Source organism: Tupaia chinensis, unplaced genomic scaffold, assembly GCF_000334495.1.
Source record: "Tupaia chinensis unplaced genomic scaffold, TupChi_1.0 Scaffold145367_1, whole genome shotgun sequence".
Lineage (NCBI taxonomy): Eukaryota > Metazoa > Chordata > Mammalia > Scandentia > Tupaiidae > Tupaia > Tupaia belangeri.
This window is the reverse complement of record NW_006205228.1, coordinates 1519806-1527711: the sequence shown is the minus strand read 5'-3', so window position 1 is coordinate 1527711 and position 7906 is coordinate 1519806. Positions and strand designations below refer to the sequence as shown.

At 40.9% G+C, this 7906-nt stretch overlaps 1 protein-coding gene and 1 non-coding gene across 8 annotated transcripts in view; both read right to left on the bottom strand.

Annotated features, from left to right (window-relative positions):
• The window catches only part of SIPA1L1 (signal induced proliferation associated 1 like 1), a 413451-nt gene that overhangs the window by 269907 nt on the left and 135638 nt on the right, over window positions 1–7906 (bottom strand). The gene's annotated exons all lie outside the window — the stretch shown is intronic.
• LOC114006027 (U6 spliceosomal RNA) lies at window positions 7508–7613 on the bottom strand. The gene has a single exon (XR_003547795.1). It is a non-coding gene; the product is annotated as a U6 spliceosomal RNA (small nuclear RNA).

Below are 7906 nucleotides of genomic sequence, written 5' to 3'. Positions count from 1 at the left end.
GGGGGGGGGGGGGCCTTATTTTTGGAAGCTTTTCAAAGTATTCAATATGTTTGTGTAGAAAAACCATACTCACATTTAATCAGATTAAATTTTAATTATGCAATTACAATAACAAATACCACTGACAAAAAACAGACTATGTTATAGATGAAATTAGGCTTTGTTACAAACAAAACTGACTTGATTGACATTCGACTCAACCAGGTGACTAGGGACACAGGAGTCCAGAGGGTGGCTGCCCAATCCTAAGCACTGAGAGCATCGTGGGCATCCTCAATGTGCTTCACAGGAGAAGGTCACTGAAAAGAGGTGCCAGCTTGACACCGTGCATTGATTCTCACTTAAAAAGGTACTTATTAATCTTTACGTATATATACAGGTATAGTATAAACTTAAATAGACACAAGTGGCCCCCACATTTAAAGAAAAAGCAGGGCAATTTGAGAATCCAATTTATTAACAATTGAAATATAATTAATTTAATTCTGTTAAATTAAATTAGTATTTAGCATGCTGAATGGAAGCCAAGAACGACCAGCCAAGATCTCTCACCTAGTCTCCTCCTCTACTCAACCTTCAAATGTTGGGCCCAGGTTTGGTCTCCAGACCTTTTCTCTTTACTGTCTAAATTCAATTGTTAGCTGATATCATCAAGTCTCAGGGGGTCAAATGCCACTTATATAGCAAAGACTCTCATATTTAGAACTTCACATAATATCATTCCTAAGCACAGCGCCGTGGACAGACTATGAACCCTGCCCCATTCAGCAGACCAGAGACCACTACCATCACCCACACGGCCACTCGGGCCAAATGGCTAAGTAGTCCTTAAGGTTGGCCACTCAAAATACCACATCAAATCTCACAATTATTCCTATTACCTCACCATATGCTCTTAAGCATATTCCTTCTCCTCTCTTTAAGACGCAAGCATCAGAAAGGGTCCTGCCTTGACTGCGGCAGAATCTCCAGCCTCCAGAGCAGTCCCTGACACAGTTAGGCCTTAACACATACTGTTGTGTGAAAAGAGGTCCTAACAATTTTCAAACTCTCCTAACTAGAAGACCAGGGAAAAAATGTCAATCATTTTAACATACACAATATTCATGGCTTGGGAGTGACAATGGGCCTATCACCCTCATTTTACAGATGTGGCCCGAAGGTTCAGAGTTTACACAGTTACCCAAGATCACAAGAACCCAGAACTCCTAAAGCAAACACCCTTGGTGTATAATACAAATAATCCTACCAGGACTGAGTCTCCACTTCTTTTGTTATGTACAACACAACTCTTGTAAGCAGTTAGAGAAGTGAACTGAGTTCATCTCAAAAATGTATGTTTTTTTGGGTTTTTTGGGGTTTATTATTTTTTTTAGAGATTTTTACTATAGGGCGCGTGCACTCGCCAGACAGACAGAGAGAGACATAGAGACAGAAAGCGAGAAATCACCCCCCAGGGGGGATGGACACTCCACAATCCCTTCTCCATTCTCCTCTCGGGATCTGGGCATGCACACACACGTGCCTGGCATGAGTTTAAGCCACCAGGTCTGGGACTCGAACCACGGTCGACTACATGGGAGTTCAGCGAAATAGCCATTACGCTAACTGCTGGTCCCAAGATGTATGTTTTCTTCATTTGCAGTATGCAAGAAAGTATTCAGCAAGAAGTTTCTTGCAATGTGATCAGTTACATAACCACTTGAAAAGGCCAGGGCCACTCTGGAGGCTGCTGAAGTGCCAGATAACAATTCACAGCATAACAGAATCTAAAACTCAAGTTGCCCAGATTCAGAACCACAAAGCGACTGGAGGAAGCTGTTGCTAACAGTGCTTCCTTCTTTTACAGACTCATTCCTATCCAAATCTACTCTAAGTTTCCAGTACAGAGAGAAGGTTGCTGGAGGTCTATAATGTGCTAATTGTCATCCGGTTTCATATTTACTGTCCAAAGGTTCTTCATAAAATCCAGTAACTTAAGCCCACACACTAAAAGCTGCCCCAAATGAACTTCCCGCTGGTGTGAAGAAATGACACCTCACATATTTGATCATTTCTCTTTCCCAGTCAGAATCCCCTGGTGCTTCCAAAGCTCCTAGTACCACTTCGTTAAGTCCCCTTGACACACTGTACGGGGGTTTCTGGGTAGCACCAGCCTCCACTGCCACCCGGGCTGCCACCACCAGCTAAGGCCCAGGGCAGGCAGATGCAGTCAGTGTCAGTTAGAGCTCTCCTAGGCTCCTGCCCTACTCAGATAACCACCTCATCCTCCTGGCTAGCATTGAGCAGGACTTGGAAACTTAATCTAATATTTTATCAAAAGATGTGCCTGACATTTGTTTTTATCAGAAACAACAGCTAATGACATACTAAACACTAACAAAATAGTTTTTCCACAAACACCACTTCATCCACTTCTCATAACCACCACCCATCAAGTATAGAAACACAATCCTCTTCCTTCCTTCCTCATTTCTCAACTGAGAATGTGGATGGAAAGGGGACTGATATCACACTGTAGTGCAGTCCTGACCGGCACCAAAGTCCTTCAAAACAAACACCCTTGCTCCTTTGCACACACTAAACTAGGACCTTTTGCAAGAGAGCTGCATGCACCAGCACGCACATGGCACAACTAGCAGAGAGGATCGTTCTGTTCACTCACTCATTACAGATCCACACTGCCTTTATTTTATCTGCTTATTTATTTTTACATATAGAAATGGGTTAAGAAATGTAAGACTTTTGACCTCTAGGAGCTGTCAATTAACATGTGGGGAGGGTAAGGGAGGATGAACACATAGGATAGATACACAGCAGGTAAAATAGTAATAATAATGTAAGAAAGGTTAAGACAGTGTTGCCTATTCATTTCTATACTGCACTTCATAGTTTGCCAAGAGTTTTCAGGTCAATTTAGTGGTACCCCCAGAATAGTAACTAAGCACTAACGTTACACTGAGGAAGCTGGTTTTCAGCTTAGGTATTCTGGAGGATGGGGTTAACTCTGAGAGAGGTTGCGGTAAAGGAGAGGACATTTCAAAATTAGCACATACCACAAGGGCTTAGAAATGAAAAATGACTTGCAGATACAGAAAGCTCTGGCCCAGAGCTCTTGGTTTCTAGTACACAATAACAAGAACTACAGGAAAAAAACAAGGGAAATGGCTAAAATGAGGTGGGCTGAGAACCTATCTAAACGAGTGACTACTCTTGTAAGAAAACAATGAACATAAGCTTTCTTTCTGAAAAATATGTGGTTCTCCTAATACAGAGCTGGGACTCTTCATGATGGGTGTTTACAGTTCCTGTCCTTCAAAATCAAAATGCACATTCTATATTTCTTCACCCTCTCTGTTTTTATTACAAAAGATCCAGACCTTTGTACTTACAAATTACTATAACATTCTCATATTGTGTGTGTGTGTGCGTGTGTGTGTGACTATATCTCCACGTGGGTATCTAGTCAAATATAGCTCAAGTTTTCAAAGTAGAGACCAAGCCTTTTATTTCATTTGTATGCCTCAAAGAACCCAAGATAATATTCATTAAAGTCACCATACAAATATAATTGCTGGATCTGGAAATCAAAGAACGGACTGCAGGATTATATAACACACATGACCTCCCTGTTTCACCTTCTATAGTACCAGGCATTTGTCTGCACCACGTGACAGGCACCCCTCTAAGCACCTTATGTATATTAACTTATATAATCCTCATAACAACCCTGTGACGTGCACACTACCTTCATCGTTATTACCATTTTGCAAAAGAAGTCGCTGAAGCACAGAGAGATGAAGTAACTTGACCAAAGTCACAAAGCTGGTAAGTGATAAAGGCAAGATTTGGATCCAGACATTCTGGTGCCAGAGATATGACTAGACCTCTATGGATGATATTGTCTTTCAGAATAACACATTATACTTGAGAACACAAGGGTTTGTTTTCACATCTGCAGTTTTTAAGTTGTAGCAGCAATCACATATTGCTTCTGATCTGACACAACGCAAACCACAAGTACTTCTTTAAATCACAAAAAAATGTAAGATTTGAATGCACTTCTAAATAATGCATTTAGACTTTGTAGGCTATTTTGATTAGGAAGTATATCTGTTCTTGGCATGAAATAAAATGAGCTATTTTATAAATACACAATAAGAACGTCAGTGTCATCATCAGATCAAATTGAGAATGATGAATGCTTCTTTTTCAAGAAATCTGTTTTCATACTATTAATGTACAAATAGCTAACCAATATTACTTGATTCAAGTAATCTAGTATCTACAAAGGCAAGAGAGTTTTTTACTGTAAAAAATAGTCAACACTCACTTGGGCAATGTAGTGTCCAATGGTGTATTTGTAAGTACCCACTCACATACAATGTCAGCTCAAAGAATCCCCCAGCAACAGTAATTAATGTTGACATAAATTTGGGCACTGAAATGGCAATGAAGGGAACTGCTGGTTTCACATGACAATTAAAAGTGTTGTTTCGAGCAGAAAGGGAAAATTTTCTGTAGAAACATTCTAAAACCCAGTTTGAGAAAAGCTAGTTTGCTTTATATCCCTAAAATCATTAAATACTCCATATATTAAGAAGCGATTCATAGATCAAAAGCACTCACATGGCATGACTTAATTCAACTGAAATAGAAACAACTACTACGAAAGAGAAAATTGTTATCAAAATGCAGCACAATGAAACAAAACCTAATGCCATTAAATTTGGTTCTTATGCACAATAAAAAAATACAAAATAGTTGGCTAAAAACTAACTGGTTAACATACTTGAGACTATAAACATTCATTTTTAGTCAGAAATAATAGCAAATGCAAAGCAAAACAAACACTATCGAAGAAAAGAAACTTAATTTAGTTCACAATGCATACAAATCTCTGTTTCAGGCACCATTTTGTAGTTAAAAAATGTAATATAACCCTGATAAGAGGACACAATTAGAGCTGAGTGAATTTTATTACTATTGCTTTCAGTGTGGTTCTATTAATGCCTGTTGTTTATCTACACACATAAAGAGCAGCCTGGGAACTGTCCTAGTTTCTTTGAGAGTTATCAACTGAAGCTAATGTTTCCTCAGAGAGAACTCGACTCTGAAAGGGCACTCTGAACCTGGCCAGCTTTCTTTTTGCTGTTTACACAGACACAGGCACAATTTGCAGCATGGGCAACACAAGCTCTGAGATGGAATCTGAGTATCCTCAGGTGAGCCTCCCAAAAGTCCTCAGTGAACATTTGCTCAGCCAAAAATAAAGGGCAGCCTTTCTCTCTAGTAAATAGCAACATAAAAATGAGTTTAATCATAAATTCTAATGGACAGTAAACCAATAACAAGGTCTCTCTTTGATAGTAGTATTGGCATCTGTCTGTCCTATAATCACTGAATATCCTTATAGAACAGTTGCCTTAGACATACTTCTTTTCAGTACAGGGAGCCCCCACCTTTTCTCCTAAAGTAGGGGTCTCCAATCCCCAGGCTGCAGACTGGAACAGGTCAGTGGCTTGTTGGGGCCCCTACCAATGCCTTGGCTGTGCAGCATGGGTAGGTGGCAAGTGAGCAAGAGAGGTTTCATCTGTGTTTGCAGCCCCTCCCCATCACTCACATTGCTACCTGGGCTCTGACTCCTGTCAGATCAGCAGCAATTTTTACGATATGAACCCTGCTGTTGTGTGACTGTTTCACTGTAAACTGAATATGGTAGTGGTAAAAATGGCATGCACAGTATGGTGGATGTGCTATGTTTGGGGCATCCCAGGACCAATCCCCAACTCCCAAGACCCCATGGAAATGTTGTCTCTGCAAGGTCAGTCCCTGGTGTCGAGAAGATTGGGGACTGATGCCCTCAAGTGTCTCAGAAGTGATTAGATTACCAGTCTTATTTCATCTCAGATCCTTATAAGGGCTTATAAGAAGCCACTATTAAAAGGTTTGTTAGAAAACTATAGCATGTTCCCCCATGTATGACTTTCAAGTGTGTAACTATAAAAACTTTTCTTAACCTCTTCTTTGAAATGGGAATGTTGTGAAAAATAAAGTGCTTCTAACATGGCAAGCCCACACTAAACATTCAAAATCTGTATCAGTGGGATCAGCAGGTGGTATGGTGGTTAGGGTGCTGGACTCTCACGTGGCTGACTGCGGTTCGATTACTGGATCTGACAGCTTGAAACTCATGCTGGGTATGTGTGCATGCCCAGAGTACAGAGAAAATGGAGAAGAGGGGACTGCAGCATGGTTATCCCCTATGGGGGGATGATTTCTTGCTTTCTGTCTATCGGTCGCTCCGGCAAGCACTCCTGCCCTACAGCAAAAATCTCTAAAAGGAAAAAAAAATCTGTACCATCAACAAAACAACATCTATCACTGAGAGTTCTCGAGCTTCAGACACTGGTACTGGTGATGATGTCACTATAATGTCAGAAGTGAGACCTTAAATACTAGGAGCCAGGGATGACTTTCGTAGGCCTAACGACTGAGAGTAATGTGGAGCCCCATAATATATCTAGTAAAAACAGTGAGTTGTGCCATATTAAACAATTGAATCAATGGAATTCTTTCACTTAGACTTTTTTTTTTAAAAAGGACTTTGCTCTAGGGTATGTGCTCTCATCAGAGAGAGACAAGGGTAGTGAGAGGGAAAGTGAGGAGTCATTCCCCAGAGGGGATAGTCACACCACAATTCCATTTCCCCCATTCTCCTCCCAGGATCTTGAGCATGCACACATACGTGCTTGACATGTTTCAAGCTACCAGGTCCAGGACTTAAATCATGATAGACCAAGTAAGAGTCTAGTGATGTAACTGCTATACTGTCTGCTGGTCTCTTAGACTTTTTTTTTTTAATTATTTCATTTAACTTTATTTATTTATTTATTCATTTTAATTTCACCAGAAAGTGACAGGGTGCATGTAAGAGAGAGGGAAAGTGAGAAAGCAAGCCACCAGGTCCAGGACTTGAACTGTGGTCGGCCATGTGGGAGTCCAGCGCCCTTAACTACCATGCCACCTTGCCAGTCCCCAGAGTTCTTATTCCAGAAGACTTATAGAGTATCTTAATTCAACAGGCAAATCCCACCAAGTCAGTTACACAGAATGTTTTTCATAAAAACAACATCTCTACCTGATGGCACAGATGTACACCAAGGTTATAGTCTTGCTCTGCACTTCACACTACTGGTTTCATTGTGGGGATGAATCCAGGTAACAAAATTGTTTTTTGGAGAAGTTTTTGCTATAGGGCCCATGTGCTTGCCAGAAAAACTGAGAGAGACAGAGAGACAGAAAGTGAGAAATCCCCCCCCAGGGGGGATGGCCACGCTGCAATCCCTTCTCCTCCATTCTCCTCTCGGGATCTTGGACATGCACAGACGCATGCCTGGCATGAGTTTAAGCCACCAGGTCCGGGACTTGAACCGTGGTCAACTACATGGGAGCCCAGCAACATAGTCATTATGCCAATTGCTGCTCCCCAAATGATATTTTTTTAAAAAATATGAAACACTTCATGAATTTGCATGTCATACTTTACAGGGGCCATGCTAATCTTCTCTGTTATCATTCCAATTTAGTATATGTGCTGCCAAAGCAAGCACAATAACAATATTTTTGTGGCAATGATGGAAGCATGTCTCAAAAGAAATCCGGATCAAAATGCTATATACAGATATGGCCTAACATATATCTTCATTCTGATCACCTCAAAAGGTTCTAAAATCTAAATCAAATGTACCATTACATATAATGTCCAGAGCACCAAAATTCTCATTTATAAAATGGAGATAATATCTCTTTTGGGAACCAGCAGTGAGCGTAATGGCTACGTCACTGGACTCCCACGTAGTCCACCGCAGTTCGGGGCCCAGACCCGGTGGCTCAGAACTCACGC